The sequence below is a fragment of the Macaca fascicularis genome, chromosome 10 (assembly GCF_037993035.2).
Source record: "Macaca fascicularis isolate 582-1 chromosome 10, T2T-MFA8v1.1".
Taxonomy (NCBI): Eukaryota; Metazoa; Chordata; class Mammalia; order Primates; family Cercopithecidae; genus Macaca; species Macaca fascicularis.
In genome coordinates this window covers 30,436,188-30,456,916 of record NC_088384.1, presented here as the reverse complement: position 1 = coordinate 30,456,916, position 20,729 = coordinate 30,436,188, and the positions used below count along the sequence as shown (strand labels likewise).

The 20,729-nt window shown below is 43.0% G+C and overlaps 1 protein-coding gene and 1 pseudogene across 1 annotated transcript in view; one reads left to right on the top strand and one right to left on the bottom strand.

The window, feature by feature from the left end:
- Window positions 1-20,729, bottom strand: part of ZNF280B (zinc finger protein 280B) — a 140,833-nt gene that overhangs the window by 15,816 nt on the left and 104,288 nt on the right. The window contains exon 3 of the transcript XR_012418963.1: window positions 8,935-9,031. The gene's annotated coding sequence lies outside the window, so the exon portion shown is untranslated. The remainder of the gene's footprint in view (window positions 1-8,934; window positions 9,032-20,729) is intronic.
- LOC107131044 (set1/Ash2 histone methyltransferase complex subunit ASH2 pseudogene) lies at window positions 1,087-2,231 on the top strand (annotated as a pseudogene).

Here is a 20,729-nt window from a genome sequence, read left to right as displayed (position 1 = left end):
CTGGAGGGACTATAAAATGATGCATCCATTGTGGAGGTCTTACGGCAGTTCCCCAAAAAAATTAAACATAGAATTACCATTTTATCAGAATTTTCAGTTCTGGGTATGTGCCTCAAATAATTGAAAGCAGGATCTCAAAGAGAAAATTGTACACCCTGGTTCATAGCAGCATTATTCACAATAGCTAAAAAGTGAAGGCAGCCCAAGTGTCCATACAATGGATAAACGGGATATAGTATACACAAACAAGGGAATATTATTCAGCCTTAAAAAGAAAGTTCTGACTCATGTGATGGCATGGATGAACCTTAAAGATATCACGCCAGCAGAAGTAAGCTGGCTTCAAAAGGACAAAAGTTATTTGCTTACCCTTCTATGAGGTATCTAGAGTAGTCAAATCCATAGAGACAAAAAGTAGAATGATGTTTTCCAGGTATTAAGTTTTGGTTTGGGAAGATGAAAAATTTCTGGAGATAAATGGTGGTACTGTGGTTGTATAGCAGTGTTAATTTACTTAATAACACTGAACTATACACTTGAAAATGGTTAAAATAATGAATTTTGTGTATGACTAATTTACCACTGTCAAAAAGAGGAAGATTTATATTCAGTGTAGTTTCTCTTCCAGGAACAATCAAAACATACAGGACTGGGAGAGTGTGCCTGAGTATTTAGGACACCCTTCCTTTTATGCCAGCCCTGCAGCATCCTGAAAGGCCAATAGAGTTGGAAGCACCTCATTACAGGTGACTCAGAATAATGTGAGAAAGTCTGGGAGTGACCATGATGTAAGTGATGAGTGTCTGACCCAGCCCAGGAGCAGCCGCAAATGTAGCAGCTGCCAAAAAAGGGGGAGATAAAGCTGATGGCAGCAGTAACAGCCCCTCCAGCTGGCATGGGGCATCTGCTGTTGTACAAAATGGTTCACAGCTGATACATCTAGCACAGAATCTCATCCTGCCTACCTGTCATGATCAACTACAATTTTTACTGCAAAGCATGCCATCAGAGTGGCATATTTTATCCAGCAACAAGCAAACATGAATTTTCCTTAGTGCTTTGGTCAACCTGGCATGGCAGTCCTGAACACTGAATGAATATCCAAAGACAAGGTTCTCCAAAGATAAAGATATTATACCATTTATTGATAAATACTTGCAGTGCGTGATGACCATTCAGACACCTGGGAAAATGACTTGGCTGAATAACATTGTTAAAACAACGAGTAAAAAAAGAGATGTGCTCTTGGTAAAGGAACACCTGGATCCAGGGTGTAAAGACCGGAAAGAAGACTACCCCAGATTTGGACTTTTGGATCAGGACTTGGTAACATTGACCTGTTTATGACAACTGAAAACAAAGCAGTGCTGTGTCTACAGTGGGAATCTGAGTCGGGAAACTGCAGCAGGAAGCAGCAGAAAAAAGGAAGAGGAGCTTAGTGCAAACAGCAGGATGGGGAGACCACAGGGACCACCAAGAAGGCCCAGAGTGACTTTTTGTTTTCCATTCAGTGCTGTCCTCCTCACACCCCTTGGATCACACATTTAATGAAGGTGGCTACTGGTATATTCTGACTTAGCCTGATCCTCACACAGTTGGTCCTCGGAAGCTTGAAATTAACTGCTGGGTAGGAAAACATTCCTAGAGACCTCTACAGAGCCTGCTTATATGAACAGGTTTTGTTAGACCAACGTGATTAAGCTCCCCAGTTAGAGATCTCCAGTGACTGGCTGGCTGACTGTGGGTGGAAAGAAGGTCTACTTTACAGTGCAGACCTCTCATGGGATACAGAAAGGGTCCTGGTACTTTGAAATCACCATGAATGAGATGCCACCAGACACCACTGCCAGACTGGGTTGATCTCAGCCCTAAGGTAACTGTCAAGCTCCCTTAGGTTATGATAAATGTAGTTATTCTTGGCACAGCAAAAGGGAATCAAGTTCTACCAGTCCACTGGCAAACACAACTGTTTTAGTTATGGACAGGGAGACATCCTAGGATTTTATATTAATCTTCCTGAAAACACAAGAGACAGCCAAGTTATTGCCTGATACTTACCAAGATAAGGCTTTGATAAAGTTCAACAATTATTTTTATTTTGTGGAAAAAGACTTTGTGGCTAAAGCAGGGAAGAGTCTAAAACAGACTCCACATAGTAAAATAATATTTTATAATCAAGACGTGGCTTAAAAAGATATTTTTAGGGGGCTTACTTTCCAGCCATCTCACTGGACAAGACCTTCATAGTTTCCATTAACTTTGGACTGTGCTCCAAGTATCCTCCGAAGAATCTCACTGCCCTATGAATGACATGGACTGGGATGCTGTGATAGAGCACACTCTGGCTGATGTCTTGTTTCTTCTGGAGACAAAAGAGGATGGGAGGCACAGTCCTCCATGGGAACCTGGAACAGGTCCTTCTTTCTTTTCAGGTATGGACTCTCTGGGGAATAATATTGGATGGCTTTTGTTGTTGTCATTGTTTTTGAACTGTCTTAAATGTTCTCTCAAAGATGCTACAGAACATAGTCTATCCATTTACCAAGTTAAAAGGCTGGGTAGGACTGTGAGAGATACCCTGCTCATCATCATTCTTCTTCCACTTCCAGTGACTGCTCTTAAATTCTGTGCCATAAGCCGACAACTGCTCATCCCAAGATCTCATAATCCCTCTGTAAAACTGGTGCTGTACTGCATACCTTACGAGCTGGGACTTGTTATCTTACTGTATTTTCTAAGGAGTGAATAATCTTGCCCAAGTAACTAACATAGTTAAAGACATTTTCTTCTGTGAAATCGAATTATAGTCACAGGGGCAGGATTTCAACAACAGCAAGAAAAAGTGCAAATAGGAATGAGCAAAGAATAGACAAGTAATGGGTGTGAATTGGCCTGGGAAATACTGTGGTAATGTCAAAACATAAACCAATTGTTATGTGTTAAATAAGTGAAAGACCACGCATTCTCATCCAGGAAAGCCAGGGGGTGGTCTGGGTCTTCTGCACTGTAAGAAGCTCAAGAGGTTCAAACCTAATAAACCCTGCACAGTTGCTCACTGGCTCATGTAAAATGTTAGAGCAGTTGCTTCCTCCCACTGGGCAAATCCACAGCACACAGTCACCCCGGTTTGGCTCTTCACAGTGTAGATGCTCTCAGGGCTAAGAACCTGAGTGGTTCTAAAGGTAGTAAAGATTTGCATAAAGTGCCACACAACACACCCTCTCCACATAGGGAGCGCAGTAGGACATAAAGAGCTATCAGAATCCAGCCCCAGCTCTGGAGCCAGGAGTCACTGCTAATATCAGCATCATGGCATCATGGCCTGGACTCCTCTCCTTCTCCTTCTCCCCCTGTACCTCCTCACTTGCTGTGCAGGTTAAGAGAGATTTCAAATATCAGCCTTTGAAGGGATTCCTGTGTCTCCCTTTCTAATTCCTAACATGTGTCTGTTTTTTTGTTTCCGGGTCGAATTCTCAGGCTGTGGTGACTTAGGAACCCTCACTGACTGTGTTCCCAGGAGGGACAGTCACTCTCGTCTGTGCCTCCAGTGCTGGAGCAGTCACTGGGGGTCATTATCCCTACTGGGTCCATCAGAAGCCTGGCCAAGCCCCCAGGACACTGATTTATCATGCAAGCAACAAACACTCCTGGATCCCTGCCCAGTTCTCAGGCTCCTTCCTTGGGGGCAAAGCTGCCCTGACACTCTCAGGTGTGCAGCCCAAGGACGAAGCTGAGTATTACTGCTTACTGCACCATAGTGGTGCTTGGCATAGTGATAGACTCAGAAGAGGAACCAAGACATAAACCTCCCTAGGCCTTTGTGATATGAAGATCATACGATCACACATACCAGCTCTCAAGGCAGCTTACATGTGGACCAGTCATAGAAAGGGGAAGGAAGGGGTCTGAATTGATTCCTATCCCTGCTTAAGCCCTGAAGTGGAGGAAATGTTAGAATGATCTGGGAACAACTGGATCAAAAAAATCAGAAGTTTATTGCTTTGTATTCTAAAAGGAGCACTAACAGCTGGATCAGATCTAAAGACTGAGGCTAAATGCACTTCCTCCAGAAAGAAGCATCTTCAAAGTATGGGCTTTCTGAGCTGAGAGTAAAGAAAAGAAACTCTACTTTGTATATTTCTAAAGTTTGTTTTATTGAGTTACTTTCAAAGCAATACATGCTTATTATGTGAAATCAGAAAGTATTAAAAATCACCAAGTTCTCTGCAAAGCTACCTTATCCCAGATAATCAATAGAAGTACATTTCTTCATTTGGATGCATTCTCTCATTTTTGTTGTCAATATTTTCACAATAGTTATCAAACCTTGTGCTCATTCCTCTGGTTTTATACATCTTTTTGCTCTGTCATTTAATGTTAATGTAAGTAGTTTTCCATTTCTTTGAAAGGGTAAAATATTTGAGTAGTTGCTAATTTTATTTTGATTTGAATACCAATGAAAAATTACAATTTTGGGTAATTCAAATTATTTGCTTGTCAGACAAATATGTGATATTAGGTTATTATTAAAATGATCCTGGTCATCTCTGTGGATTTAGTGATGTCAAACAAAATGCCTGCAATTTTCTATGGAAAGCCTTAAGTACATTATGCGTAACTTCACAATGCAGAAAATAGAGATATAAGCATTTCCTGCTCATGTTTGCTGGAGTATAATAGATTCAGGTACGAGGAACAATTTATATTGAAAACTATGTCAGTGTCTTCATGCATGTGTTAGAATAGTACTTCCCAAACTCTATTGTGCATACAAATTATCTGGGGATTTTACAAAATCCAGATTCTCATTCAGTGAGTCTGGAGTGAGGACACGAGCTCTGCATTTCTCACATTTGCCTGCCACACAAAATCCACATATATGTTTGAATAATAACAAGTCCAGCCAGGAGTGGAGGCTCATATGTGTAATCCTAGCACTTTGGGAAGCTGAGGCAAAAAGATTACTTGAAGCCAGGAGTTTGAGACCAGCCAAGAGCAACATAACAAGATCTTTTCTCTATAGTGTTTTTTAAATAATGAAAAATGAATTAGCCAGGCATAGTGCTGTATGATTATAGTCCTAGGTACTAAGGAGGCTGAGGCAGGAAGAGAGCTTCAGCCCAGGAGTTCAAACTTGCAGTGAGCTATGATCATGCCACTGCACTCCAGCCTGGGTAACAGAGTGAGACCTTGTCTCTAATAATAAAAATAAAAACAACAACATATCCATAAGACTAGTATAAAATAAGGAGAATCCTTGGCAGGCAAAAACTTAGGAGAATTCTCTGACATAGGGAACTTACCAGTTTGAATGACAGAAGAACCCCATACTCCATGGAGGGAGATGACCAGGGAGGACAGCTGCAAATCTGGGAAAGACTCCCATTTCTTTAAGAACAAAAGCAAAAGCAAACAAACAACAAACCTGACCTTCCCTCTTGCTCCTGTCCAACACTCTTACTGGCTCCTCCTTCAGCCTTTCCTATAATGTGGCCCATCCTTACCCTCTCCCCTTCCACATTTCTGATTCCTGAATTCCCTTCTTGGCTCTCTCTTCCTTTGTTACCACCCACTTCTACCCTCTAACCTCCTGAGTTAATTAACAAGGGCTTTATAACAGGAAACTCATTGGCATTTTTTTCTACATCTGTCCTTGAAAGTTGACACTCATATTTTTATCTCTTTCTTGAACCTTTCAGATACACTTAGAACTGAAGAAGCCCAAAGTTGATTGATTCTCTTTTTTCACCTCAGCCAGCACCTTCTTATTCTCCTTTCCAGGGTTCTCTGTGTTTCCAGTGAATCTGTCAGACACAGTAAGTTCCTCTTCAAAAGTTTAATTTCTGACTTCCTTGTTCTTTGTTCTTGATATCAACTTCTTTCCCCTTCTACTAAGCTACCTACTCTATAAACAACTTCTCCCACCAGTCCCAATCTGTAACTCACATCTCTTCCTTATTTGGAAAGAGTCCTCTTTTACTACTGGCTACCCATTCTGTAAACTGCCCCTCCTGTGAAACTACCCTGCCTGACTTTGCCATACCCTGACTTGCCCAAACATGCCTTGTACCATAACAGACAGCCTCTCCCTTCCTACCATATTCAATTTTAAGCAGTAGCCAATCAGGTCAGTGTAGATGGTGTGGTCCAGCTCCAGCCAATGGGGACAGGACACAGAAGCAGGGACTAACCGCGTTAGGGATGAAAACCCCTTCCCTCTTTTGTTCAGTATGCTCTTGCAGTGGCCAGAAGTGCGAGTGGCACCCTTCTGCAGAAATAAGTTTGCCCTGCTGAGAAATCTTTTGTTTGAGTGCTCATTTGCCTTGCGACTCTGAGCTCTTGTTTCTAACAAAATAGGGGGTCATTAGGGATTTCCATTCTCCTCCAGGGAAGGGCCTCCAATCACCTCTCAGAAGGAGATGCCTCCCGCTGCCTCATTGCAGTGACCTCAGGGATTAGAAATCAGGACCCACCCAGCATGATAAATAAACCCAGACTCTCAGCAACACAGGAAGAAAAGGCCTACAGTCACCAGGGCAACCAGGTAACTCTGTGCACAGACAAAGGTAAGATAAACCATGAGGGCAGTGAAGTACTTCCTTGGTGGTCAGGACATTCTGGAGGTTGAAAATGTGCAAATGAGATGCACAATTAAGTGCAAAGTGAGTGTGGAGTAAAGTAAAGGTGGCAAGAAATCTCTAGTAAGAGAGGTTGAGCCCCAGGGAAAGGGTGCAAGAAATCTCTAGTAGGAGAGATTAAGCCCCACACACACTCAGCAGGGAAAGATAGTGAGAAACCTCCAGTGGGAGGGAGGTTTGGGTCTCCAGGGAAAAGAGTGCAAGAAATCTTTAATACAAGAGATTAAGCCCCCATTAACCTCCAAGACAGGAGTGCAAGAAATCTCTAATACAAGAGATTGAGCCCCCATTGACTTCTGGGATGTGAAATACCCTTAGTAAAACAAGAACTACAAAGGGCAAAGCAGATAACATAATTCCCTCTGATAGCCCTCTAAGTCTCATGTTAAAATATTGGAGGGATAATGACAGGACTAAACACAAGAAAAAGCAACAAATGATCAAATATTGTTGTTTTATTTGGACCAAAGAACCTATTCTCAAACCTTCAGTTTTCTGGCCAAGGTTTGGGTCAAATGAGAGTTGGATTTGTCAACTTTCAATAGAGTATATAAATGACAAAAGTCCTGCCTTCCAGAAGGAAATAGACTATGCTGTGTCCTGGTGGCAGGGGCCTGTCCACCTCTACCCCCTTAAAGCTAGTAAAGATAAGCCAGAAACTAATTCCACTATAGAAACTAAGGCCCCCACCCCTAAGCAATCCATTTGGGATCCCTTAGACCATCTGCCTCCACCAGATACCCTTAACTTCCCTCAAGCAGCCACCCCAGACCCTTCCCCAACTCACATTGTGCCCTCCCCACTTATAATCCTGACTCTTGGGACTATCTCCAACCTGAACACCCTCCCCCAGGAAGGCTTCAATGTGAGATAGAACAATGTAAAAAAGATATTCAAAACTTCTCTTTCCCCTCCTCCTCAAAAGAGTCTGCCCCAACCCTTTTTCCCTTAAGGGAAGTGCTTCTAGGAGGAGGGGGAGTTGGCTTTGTAAATGCCCCCTTAACTAGTTCAGAGGTCAGAAACCTGAGGGAAGAACTTAGACCACTATTAGATTATCCCTTTGGGGTCACGGATCGAATTGACTAATTTGTAGGACCACAAGTATACACTTAGGCTGAGCTAATGTCCATCTTAAGCACTCTCTTTCCGGGGGAGGAAAGAGCCATGGTCCTCAGGGCTGCTATGATAAGTCTGGGAGTGCAAATATCCTCCCAGTCAAAATATCCCTGCAGTAGAACAAAAATTTCTGGCCCAAAACCCCAATGGGATAATAACAATGCAGCCCACCGAGAAAACATGAAAGACCTTAGGGAAATGATAGTCAAAGAGATTCAGGAATCAGTGCCTGAAACCCAAAATATTTCCTGAGCATTTAATATACAGCAGGGAAAAGACGAGGGGGCCGTGGAGTTTTTAAACAGACTTAAGGAACAGATGAGAAAATAGGCAGGCTTAAACATAAAGGATTCCCTTAGGCAGGGGATTTGTTTGTTTGTTTGTTTGTTTGTTCGTTTGTTTGTTTGTTTGTTTTGAGACAGAGTCTGGCTCTGTCTCGCTCTGCACTCCCAGGCTGGAGTGCTGTGGCATGATCTTGGCTCACTGCAAGCTCCACCTCCCAGGTTCATGCCATTCTCCTGCCTCAGCCTCCCGAGTGGCTAGGACTACAGGCGCCTGCCATCACGCCCAGCTAATATTTTTATATTTTTAGTACAGACAAGGTTTCACCGTGTTAGCCAGGATGGTCTCCATATCCTGACCTCGTGATCCACCCGCCTCGGTCTCTCAAAGTGCTGGGATTACAGGCGTGAGCCACCGCACCCGGCCAGGCAGGGGATTTTAAAGCTCCATTTTGTTACTAATAGTTGGCCAGATATCAAGAAGAAATTACAGAAAATAGAGACCTGGAAAGATTGGCCTATAGAGGGAACAAGAGGGCAGAGAGAGGAGCGAGAAAGACTGACAGAGGGAACAGAGGGAGTCAGGGAGAGAAGCAAGGAGAGATGGAGAGGCAGAGAGACAGAGAGAGAGAGGGAGGAAAAGGCAGAGAGCCAGAGAGAGAGAGGGAGAGAAATAGGACAAAAGAAATGTTTCAAATGTGAAAAAATAGGTCACTTCAAAAGAGAATGTCCTGAATGGGGAAAAGAAACAAAAATCATATATAAAAGCAAATAAGCTAATATTAAGTTTCTGTTAATTCCAGAGGCAGGAAGAAATCTATTAGGGAGAGATTTAATGCTAAAATTTGCCTTAGGCCTCTATATTAATCAGAGAAAATTTCTCATCTCCTTAAACTTACCACCACAGATGAAGAGCGTATCCATCCTGACACATGGTCAAAAGAAGAAAATCAGCGGAAATTACAGTTCCTCCAATCAAACTCAAATTCAAAACTCCTGGGGAGGTAGTAAAAAGAAAAACAAAATATTTCTTTTGAAAGCCAAGGGAATAAACCTCACCGATCAAATAGCCAAACAAGTTGCCATTTCCTCCAAAACGCCCGTGTTTCACCTCACCCCTTGCCTTTCTCCTCCAACCGCCATTCCCATCTTCTCCCCTGCGGAAAAGGAGAAATTAGTAAGAATAGGAACCAAGGAAAACTCAGAAGGGAAATGGGTGTTACCAGATCGAAGAGAAATGCTATCCAAACCTCTCATGAGGGAGGTTTTATTTCAGCTGCATCAAGGAACCCACTGGGGACCTCAAGCTAAGTGTGATGCAGTTCTTAGAGACTATGGATGTATAGGAATTTATACTCTAGCAAAAAAGTTACAGATAGTTTTTTAGTATGTAAAAAAACTAATAAGCAAACCCTAAGAAAATCACCCCTTGGAGGAAGAAACCTAGGATTAAGGCCATTCCAAGGCATTCAGATAGATTGCACCAAAATGGCCTCAACGTGTCACCTAAAGTATCTACTAGTAACAGTGGATCACCTTACTCACTAGGTAGAAGCTATTCCCTTTTCAAGTGCAGCCACCAGTAATGTAGTTACGGCATTAATCAAAAATATACCTAGGTTTGGATTAATAGAAAATATTGATTCAGGGCCGGGCGCGGTGGCTCACGCCTGTAATCCCAGCACTTTGGGAGGCCGAGGCGGGCGGATCACAAGGTCAGGAGATCGAGACCACGGTGAAACCCCGTCTCTACTAAAAATACAAAAAATTAGCCGGGCGCGGTTGTGGGCGCCTGTAGTCCCAGCTACTCGGGAGGCTGAGGCAGGAGAATGGCGTGAACCCGGGAGGCGGAGCTTGCAGTGAGCCGAGATCGCGCCACTGCACTCCAGCCTGGGCGACAGAGCGAGACTCCGTCTCAAAAAAAAAAAAAAAAAAAAAAAAAAAAAAAAAAAGAAAATATTGATTCAGATAATGGAAACTATTTCACTGCACATGCCATTAAAAAGCTAGCCCAAGTATTAGAAATAAGATGGGAATACCATACCCCGGCACCCACCTTTATCAGAATGAGTAGAAAGAATGAACCAAACCCCGAAAAGCCACCTAACCAAATTAGTTTTAGAGACTCAACTACCATGGACCAAATGCCTTCCTATTGCCTAATTGAGGGTCCGAACTGCCCCTCAGAAAGATATTGGCTTATCTCCCTATGAAATGTTATACGGGTTGCTTTATTTACACTCCTCTGCTGACATTCCTACATTTGAAACTAAAGATCAATTTCCCAGGAACTATATAATTGGTCTGTCTTCCACTTTCTCTTCCCTCAGAACTAAAAGCCTTTTAGTACAGACACCACCCTTGGAGTTCCCAGCACATCAGCATCAGTCTGGGATCACGTTCTCATCAAAAGCTGGAAAGAAGGAAAACTCGAACCAGCTTGGGAAGGACCCTATCTAGTGCTCCTAACTATAGAAGTAGCTGTCTGCATGGCTGAAACGGGATGGATACCCCACACACAAGCGAAAGGGGTGACTTCCACAGCCAGAGAAAAATGGGCCATCACCCCAGGGCCCATCCCCAACAAATTAACTCTAAAAAGGGCTTAATAATCACTTATTTATTTTCCCTTTTCTTTCCAACAGAAAGTCACCTCATCATCAATGTAACTCAAACTAATCTTCCCTTAATCCTCCAGTTCGATGCTTGTTCAGTCATCTCATGTAGAGACGAACGAGCTCAAAGGCAGCTGTCAAATGTAGATAAGTATCTATGTCCATACCATAGTGAGTCAACCAAGTATAAGTACAGAGCCTTAAAAAGTCCCTGTGGTGATTGGATGGATGCTTGGTGGACCATCCAATATGGAGGGTGGACAGCCAGGCCCCCTTTTTCAAACAATTCTGAGGACTGAAACAGAAGCTCCAACTTATTTGTGGTACCACCCCACCAAATTGTAAGTTATTGCAGTGTAATCCCTTGTTGCTAATTACAGATAATCCCCAATGACCCAAGAACCCTCCATATTCAAATGATATGGGTTAGGAGCAGATGTTACAGGACAGGACCCCATAGGAATCGTCTCTCTGAGATTGGCTAGACCATTGGTTAAAAACAATAAAGAAATCCAAACTCAGAGTCCAGGGAACCTATTGGAGCCAAATCTCTACCCAAATATATCACGCTTAGCGTTCTCCCATCTCCATAATGACCCAACTAAGGTAATGGTTGGGGAGGTAAAAGATTTAAAGCAGACTATAGCTCTAGAGACAGGGTACAAAGATGCAAATGCCTGACTGGAATAGATTAAATATTCTGTCCGCACTCTAAACAAAAGTGATTGTTACGCTTGTGCACGTGGCAGACCAGAGGCCCTGATTGTCCCCTTTCCACGTGGATGATCCTCCAGGTGACCAGGCATGAACTGTATGGTAGCTGTCTTCCAACACCCCACAGCCTGGGGTAATGAATTATGCCCAGCTCTCTCTCTCTCTGCTATTCCCTGAAGTCCAGCACCCTGCGGGTCAGCCCCCAAGGGCCATCCAGCTTCTGTCTCCCAGTGCAAGTTTTACCTTGTGTCTCTCACAACCAGGGAAAAACTAAGCATTACTTGGAGACCTAAAGGGACGCAGTGAGCTTAAGCCATTCCGAGAGCTGATCAATCAGTCTGCCCTGATCCATCCCTGAGCAGATATATGGTGGTATTGTCACGGACCATTACTAGACACCCCCAAGTAACTGGAGCAGCACTTGCGCTCTGATCTAATTGGCCATCCCTTTCACTCTGGCATTTCATCAACCAAAAAGGATAAAGACAAAGCATCAAAAAACAAAAGGTGCTCCTCATGGGTCCTTTGACTCTCTTGCTTATATAGATGCCATTGGAGTCCCAAGAGGAGTGCCAGATGAATTTAAGGCCCCAAATCAGACAGTTGCAGGGTCTGAGTCCATACTATTCTGGTGGTCAACTGTAAATAAAAATTTAGATTGGATAAATTACATCTATTACAACCAGCAACGATTTGTTAACTATAATAGCGATGCTATTAAAGGGACAGCTAAACAATTAGGACCCACCAGCCAAACGGTTTGGGAAAATAGAATAGCATTAGACATGATACTAGCAGAGAAAGGTGGAGTCTGTGCCATGATTGGAACCCAATGTTGTACTTTTATGCCCAATAAATAATATTGCTCCTGATGGAACCATAACAAAAGCATTACAAGGTCTTACTGCTTTGTCCAATGAACTAGCTAAAAATTCAGGAATAAATGATCCCTTCACTAATTTAGTGGAGAAATCGTTCAGCAAATGGAAAAGACTTATGTCCTCAATCTGTACTTTTCTTGACATTGTAATAGGTTTGCTTATTCTTGTAGAATGTTGTATCACATCCTGTGCCTGAGGTCTACTACAAAGACTTATTGAAACAACTCTCACTAAAACCTTTTTCAAATCCACCTCCCCAACACCTTATTCAGATAAGCTCCTACTTTTAGAAAACCAAGCAGAACAACAGAGTTGAGGCATGTTAAAAAGGTTTGAAGAAGAATAATTATAAAAATCGAAAGGGGGAAATTGTCAGATACAGTAAGTTCCTCTTCAAAGGTTTAATTTCTGACTTCCTTGTTCTTTCTTCCTGAGATCAACTTCCTTGTTCCTTCTCCTAAGCTACCTGCTCTGTAAGCAACATCTCCCACCAGTCCCAATCTGTAACTCACATCTCTTCCTTATTTGGAAAGAGTCATCTTTTACTCCTGGCTACCCATTCTGTAAACTACCCCTCCTGCAAAACTACCCTTCCCACTTTTGCCGCGCTCTGACATGCCCAAACATGCCTTGTACCACAACAGACAGCCTCTCCCTCCCCACCTAATTGCCGTATCCAATTTTAAATAGTAGCCAATCAGGTGAGTTTAGATTGTGCAGTACAACTCCAGCCAATGCGGACAGGACACAGAAGCAGGGACTAAAGGGATAAAACCCCTTCCCTCCTTCGTTCGGTGTGCTCTCGCAGCAGCCAGAAGTGTGAGCAGCACCCTTCTGCAGAGGTAAATTTGCCTTGCAAAGAAATTCTTTGTTTAAGTGCTTGTTTTCTTTGCGACTCTGAGCTCTTGTTTCTAACAAATCCAGTGAATCACAAATATACTCATCGATTTTCCTCAATCCCCACCATTCTGCCTTATGTGCTGATCTAGTGAGGAATCAAATAGGAAGAGAGACCCATGGATTTCTGTGCAGCCTGGGAAGTGAGTTCATGGATGGACTTAGTTGGGACACCAGACACCTGTCTGCCTTTTGCTGTTTAGCATTCACAGGACCCAGCAGCTGTGCCCTCCCAGGGTGCCTGGAGCGTCACTGACCACACCCTCCTACCTCCCACCCACCTACTTCTCAAAAAGAACAACAAGACTCAGCATCTTATGTGAGGGGCACAGCCAGGGGTCAAGATAGATTTCCACTGAGTCCCCTCCCCTAAGAGACACCAGGGAAGAGGGGCTGTTCCCTCTAATCTATGTGGCTCAGGAAGAAGAGCTCTAGAGACATCTCTAACACGGCCTGGACCCTCTCCTCCTCACCCTCCCGAGTCTCTGCAGAGGTGGCTATGACATGGCTCCAATGACTGGAGAAACAACAGAGTCCTTTGTCTCACACTGAGAAAATTAGTGACCCATACAGAGGGAGGAGGGCTCCTAATAGAAAATCCCACATGCAACAGAAAGCAGCTGATTGTATTGGGAGGCTGGAGAAGGCAGTGTCTGATTTGCAAATGGCCCAGGGGATTGGTTTGACAAGGTGTCATTCATGCACACATGTAAAATAACTGTAAAAAAACTGGCCCTCCCACCTTAGCCTTTTAATAGGCAAATGCAGGTCACCATGATATCCTACACATGTGGCTTTTTATCTGGAGGCTGCCATGACACCTGGCACACGTGATGACAAAAAGAAGAGGGTGAAAGTCACCATATTGGGTGGACCTGGCTTCTAGCCACCAGCATTTGCATATCAATGCTTGCCAGTCTGGTTTTTCAAGCTGCTTTCTGTTAGCAAAGCAATGGTTTGGGGGTCACTTTTTATTAAAGGAAAATTCCACCAAGAACTTACACCATTTCTAGCTGCCTAAAAATTATTTCTTAATGACGCCTGTGTTATTTCCCAAGTCAGGAGAAGTAAACCTAACTGTCGTTAGGGGATGTTGGACAATGATTCTTTCTGGCTACTTCCTGCTGGAAAGGGGCGTCATGTGCGGGGACAGTAGTTGGGCCTCCTCCTGAGGTTGATCTAAGGGTTTGATTGCTTCTAGGTGAAAAGAGATAAATCTTACAAGAAGGTTTAAAATATAGTGTTAGAATATGAATATTAAGATTACCACTGTTAGCCGGGCGCAGTGGCTCACGCCTGTAATCCCAGCACTTTGGGAGGCCGAGGTGGGAGGATCACCTGAGGTTGAGGGTTTAAGACCAGCCTGACCAACATGAAGAAACCCCGTCTCTACTAAAAATACAAAATTAGCCGGGTGTGGTGGCGCATGTCTGTAATCCCAGCTGCTCGGGAGGCTGAGGCAGGAGAATTGCTTGAACCCAGGAGGCAGAGGTTGCGGTAAGCCGGCGATCGCGCCACTGCACTTCAGCCTGGACAACAAGAGCGAACCTCCGTCTCAAAAAAAAAAAAAAAAAAAAAATTACCACTGTTAGTGGGAGTACTATAGACCATAACTATGACAGCAGAGTTTGATACTTGTTAGTTACACCAATGGATTGTGATATTGGGTTGTCTACACTAGATGTCACTGAATATTACCAGAAAGATTAATATAAAAGTAACATTTTTCCTTGAGAAAACCATACATTTCCCCCTTTACTTGCCATTAGTGAATAGTTTGAGGCTTAAACCATTTTTATGACTTGCAATATGATTGGGAGAAATATGCTATTGGGAGGCTAAATTAACTTTAGTGTTAATCTTGACAATTCCTTTTCTTTAATTATTAAATTCTTTCATGACTTTCACAGACCCTCTTACAACATACTCAAACTTTCTGACTTGTTCTAAACATCCTTCCTTTAAACAACCAGTCATTTCCTTTTAGGATAAGAATTTGCCACACAAGATCTTTTCTTATATAAAATTCCTTCCTTTATCACCTTCTTTCTACAGCGTAGAGTGCACCATACAACCAGTCTTCAATAAAAAGTCCTATCAAACTTAATGATAGTAAAACTTTCATGCTATGTCCATAATTATTACTCCTGCTATAAGCAAAACAATCTTGACTAAATCTTTCCTGCAATTGTTAATCCTGTTACAAGGATGATAATTAGGCAAGACGTTACAGCAGTTAGAATTTTACAACCAGAATTCCGCACTGTGAGTGCCATAGTGTATAGTTCTGTTGCAAATAGTAGTGTGACTATAACAATTCCCACAAGACTGGCATAGTAAATAATTTCCATTGAAAACTTTACTTGCCAAGATACAACATTTCCTGTTGGGAATCTACAAAGTCACAAATGCAATTCTATGAATAATCAAAATCTCCCTGTAAATATGCATTAAAAAGAAGTTCTAATATTTGGTGGCAACTTTTTAGAGGAAGGGTAGAAATAATAAAAAGTGGCCGGACGTGGTGGCTCACAACTGTAATCCCAGCGCCTTGGGAGGCTGAGGTGGGCAGATCACCAGGTCAAGAGATTGAGACCACCCTGGCCAACATGGTGAAACCCCATCCCTACTAAAAATACAAAAAAATAAAAAAATTAGCTGGGTGTGGTGGCATGTGCCTGTATCCCAGCTACTCGGGAGGCTGAGGCAGAAGAATCGCTTGAAGCCAGGAGGCAGAGGTTGCAGTGAGCTGAGATCATGCCATTGCACTCCAGCCTGGTGACAGAGCAAGACTTCGTCTCAAAAATAAATAAATAAATAAATAAATAAATAAATAAATAAAAAGCATCTGGTGAGGTAGGAGTGGGACTGAGTAGGATGAGTAGCCCTCACTCAGTTACTTATCTTTTCTGATTTTCAGCTCAAGATCTTCTATTTCTCCACATTGATATTTAGGATGTCCCTCTGGGCTGTCGGGGGTTGCTCCCTCAGGCATTCAGGCTTTGACTTGAGTGTGATGTATTCAGAAGCTGATACCTGTAACTTTTGCTGCCAAGGGGGTTGAAAGAGAATAGTGTAGGGCCCTTCCCAGCTGGCTTAGGGAAGGAGAGAGAGGTGAGAGTTTTCATTAGCAGCAAATTTCCTGGGTTAAATAAAGGTGGTTCTATTTCCTGGGGTTGGGCTTCTACTAGTTGTGTCAATTTCAGTTGGAAGTGAGGTAGAGAGGTTATATGCTTAACCAATTTATAGGTTTTCTGCCTGAAAACAGTCTCTGAGCACATTGACAAGTTTTATCCTTTCCTAAGTGAAAAGCTTGGTGAAGGATTTTAAGAACTTTCCATTGGCTGGAGGCTGGCAAATGGAGTTTGCCATCCTCTGGCTGTAGCCATCCTGAGGGATGAAAAGTATACTCTTGAGAAGTGGTCTATTCTATTTCTGCTGGAAAACACTGAGGTTTAATTTCTCTTATGGAGCATTCCTAGATTAGAAGGGGCTCGAAGTGTGTTAATGCCTGAGGCTTCCTTGCCTTTGACTTAGCTGCCTGATTAATCTATTTCCTTTGGCTACTTTACTTGCTCCCTTTTGATGTTCCTATAATGCGTCCCTGCTATTTCTCATGGAATAAAAACTCAAGATAATAGCCTGCTAATTTTCTGATGATATTTTACAGGAAATCCATTAATGGTAAGAGAATGTTTTTCCTTTTAAATGGCAGCATGAGTATGGAGAGCTAAGAAAGCGTACTTGGAGTCAGTGTAAATGCTGGCTACCTTTCCTTTGCTTAATGGAAGTGTTCTTGTAAGAGCTATTAGTTCAGCTAATTAAGTGCTTGTGTCTGGGGAGAGATGCAACTTAGAGTGACTACTGCTTATCCTGCCTTATGTATTTCTTGCTTTACCGGCTGTTAGTTAAAAGCTCCCCCGAAAGGACAGTAATCCTGCCACATTATGTGGGGTGTAAACAGTTAAATTCTTTCCCAGGATTAATTTGGAGGCTTTTCTAAACAGTAAAGATATCATGACAATGGCTTGGAAGCATGTGTAAATAGGTCCTCCTAACTGCAACTAAGGTTAAGAAAAAGATTGTACTATAGTTTTTTCCTGAGACGCTCCTTATGGCAATGCTATGAGAAGAGGGGAGGCCCGGAGTAGAGAGGAGAAAAGAGAGAGATTGACTTTAGTATTTAGAAAGACCTCTACTTTCCTTCCTTCGATTTCCAGAATCACCCAGATCCTGGCACCCTGTTAAATGTGCCGTCCATGGTTGTAAGTGTGACCCTCCAAGCCATGGCACCAAAGGAACTAAGCTTTGGGGCCCAGTCACGCTCCCCCAAGCAGCTCTAGTCCTCTGCCTATGATTTCCCTTTGACTTTCTAAACTTGTGTGATCTGTGTGTCTCTAAAAAAAAAAAAAAAAAAAGGACCTTGGGAAAAACTATAAAGAAAGGAAGGCTCCTTTAATGGAGGGAATGTGCTAGATTGCCTGCTATTATGGCCTGTGCTAAAGCATTTATGCTTAGAAAAACGGTTCCAGTTAACTTCCAGACTTAAAATTTCCTTACTAATTAAGTACTGTTTTAATCGGAAAGAGAATAGGTGTCTTAAAGGAACACGGGGACCTAATGGCGATTTTCCTACTGATGGGACAGTCTCGGGGCAAAAATTTGGCTGCAGAGGAATTTTACTCCTAATAGTTGAGAGCAGAATTTTCCCGTTCACAGGAGCAGCATAAATCCTGCTTTCCAGTAGAAAGGTGCAAAAAGAAAAAATTGGGAAGCTGCGGTATACTGCGGAGAACCAGCAATGTGTCTCACGAAGAGGATTTTTATTTCCACTAGGTGGCGCTGTTGGCTTAGAAATACCATGTGCTCGCCAGCGGACTATTAGGGAGTAACTTCACTGTTTGGGGAAAGGAAGACTTCCGTTCCTAGAAGATTGCCATGGCATTTTCCTGAGCTCTCTCCCGGTTACTACAGACATTTTCTGATCTTGCCTACCAGGATTACTTCCCTATGCTGTAAAAATTCCCGCACATTTGACACACAGAGAGAGTAAGAGACAACGACCACAGATAGAAAAGGAAGAAAGTTTTGCAACAGGATATCTAGGGATCCTTTACCAACACCCGAGCAGCCTGTCGGCAGCTTGGTCCAGTCCAGAAACCTTTGAATAACACCAGGGTGTGCCCTGGCCTGAAATTCTCAGTTGCTTCAGAACTTTTCCCAGCCTCAAGCGATGGCTGAGTTTCCATGAAAAGAAGCTGATTTGAAACTTGACCAACATTCCCAATGACCTGTGGGTGTTGGGGGTTCTCCATGTTCTCACCAGCAAGCCTGACACTCAAGTCTTTAAAACAGCAGCCCTGATAAGCATATATAGACGGCTAATGGATGCCCGTAATTGATTTGATTCTGATTTTAAAATAGAGGCCAAGAACCTCGGAATGACAGGACAGACTTTGAGTTCACTCCTCTAATCACCACGCCCATGAATGTTGTATCTTGGATTCCCGGCCAAGGCACCAGAAAGGATAGGGCTCTGATGACTGGAGAAACACCAGGGTCCTTTGTCTCGTTCTGAGAAAATTAGCAATATGGATGGACATATGTGGAGTGGTTTTAAAAAGTGGAAAGTTCAATAGGCAAGAGAAAAGAAAACAGCTCCCCCATAGAGCGGGAGAAGGGCTCCAAATGCAAAACCCCAGGCGTGGTGGACAGCAGCTGGTTATATTGGGAGACTGGAGGAGGCAGTGTCTGATTTGCACAGGGCCCAGGGAATTAGTTTGACCAGGTGTGACATTCACATAGCCTGTAAAAAACTGGCCCTCCCATCGTAGCCTTTTAATATGCACATTAAGGTTGCCATGATGTCCTGCACATGTGGCTTTTATGTGGAGGCTGCCATGACACCTGGCACATGTGGTGACAAGGAGAAGAGGGCAAAAGCCACCATATTTGGTGGACCTGGCTTCTAGCCATGAGCATTTGCATATCAATGCTAGCCAGTCTTGTTTTTCAAGCTGCTTTCTGTTAGCAAAGAAATTGTTTCAGGGTTGCTTTTTATTAAAGGAAAATTCCACCAAGAACTTTCACCCTTTCTTGTTGCCTAAAAATTATTTCTTAGTAACTCCTGTATTAGCTGGATACAGGGAGGCAGGGATGGCACTGGGATGACCAGGGCTCTGCCTTGCTCCCCTGGCTTACTTAGCCACCTCCTGTACCCTGTATCTTTCTCCTGACTCTCAGAGTCCTGGGTAGTCAGGGTTCACTTCGTAACCTGCAGAGTCTGTCTGTGGCTAAACCAGTCACCATCTCCCATACTGGAAGCAGCAGCAATAAGGGTCTTGGGATTGTGTCCTGGTACCAACAATGACCAGGAAGTGTCCCCAAACCTCTGATCCATAGAAGCCAATATACACCTTCAGGGATGTAGGACTGATTCTCAAGCTACCAGTTTTCCAAAGAGGCCTTCCTGAGCATCTCTGGGCTCCAGGATGAGGACAAGGCTGATCACTAATGTTGGCATTAGTGATCATGTTTGTGATTTGCTGTAAAATCATCCAGTGATGGAGTAAGATGATGGGTTAAAAGGGTTGAAAGATTAAACAAGATGAATCACATTGATAATGCCAAAGCTAGTTGATGGGTGCCAAGGATTCATTAGATAATTCTCAGTATATTTGTATAACTCAAAAGTTTCCATGATAACAACTGTCTAAAAAAATCCATGTCTGTGATGAGAGGTATGTGTCCTGCTTTTAATTGGTATATAACCTGATTTTAACAATGTGGTATATAATCTGCTTTTAACAACATGGACAAAATGTAAGCTTACATTCTGACTTCAAGTTGAAGCTCATCTTCTCCCAACAGGCAAAGGAGAAACTGGTGTAGAGGCTATAGAAGGGACAGGGGCTCAGGGTTTCCCAGGACAGAGAAGTGAGTGAGGCCAGAGTCCCAACAGAAGGAGGAGGGGCTATGAGATGGGCTATGGGGGTGTGCAGGGGCCACAATGTGCAAGTCATGCTGCTGGGGCCACAGGGTTCAGGTTTTATATAAACAACAAGGAGCCATTGAAGGGGTTTAAGCCAGGGAGTAACGTGCCACATCTGAATGAGCGGGATCTCTCCAATGCCTAGAGGAAAGAGTGTCTGAAGGAAGTGAGTGACCTGATTCTAGATTATTTACTAAAGCACCTTGTAAGTCTAGAAATCCAGGGGCCTTTTGCAATTAGCACAAGTGGAGACGTGGGCTACATTGAAGAAGTGATGGTCTCTGTCATTCTTCACAGAACTAGAAAAAACAATCTTAAAATTCATATGGAACCAAAAAAAAAGGCCACGTAGCCAAAGCAAGACTCAGCAAAAAGAACAAATGTGGAGGCATCACACTACCTGATTTCAAACTATACTGTAAGGTCATAGTCACCAAAATAGCATGACACTGGTATAAAAATAGGCACATAGATCAATGGAACAGAATAGAGAACCCAGAAATAAACCCAAATACTTACAATCAAGTGATATCCAACAAAGCAAACAAAAACATAAACTGGGAAAAGGACACCCTATTCAGCAAATGGCACTGGGA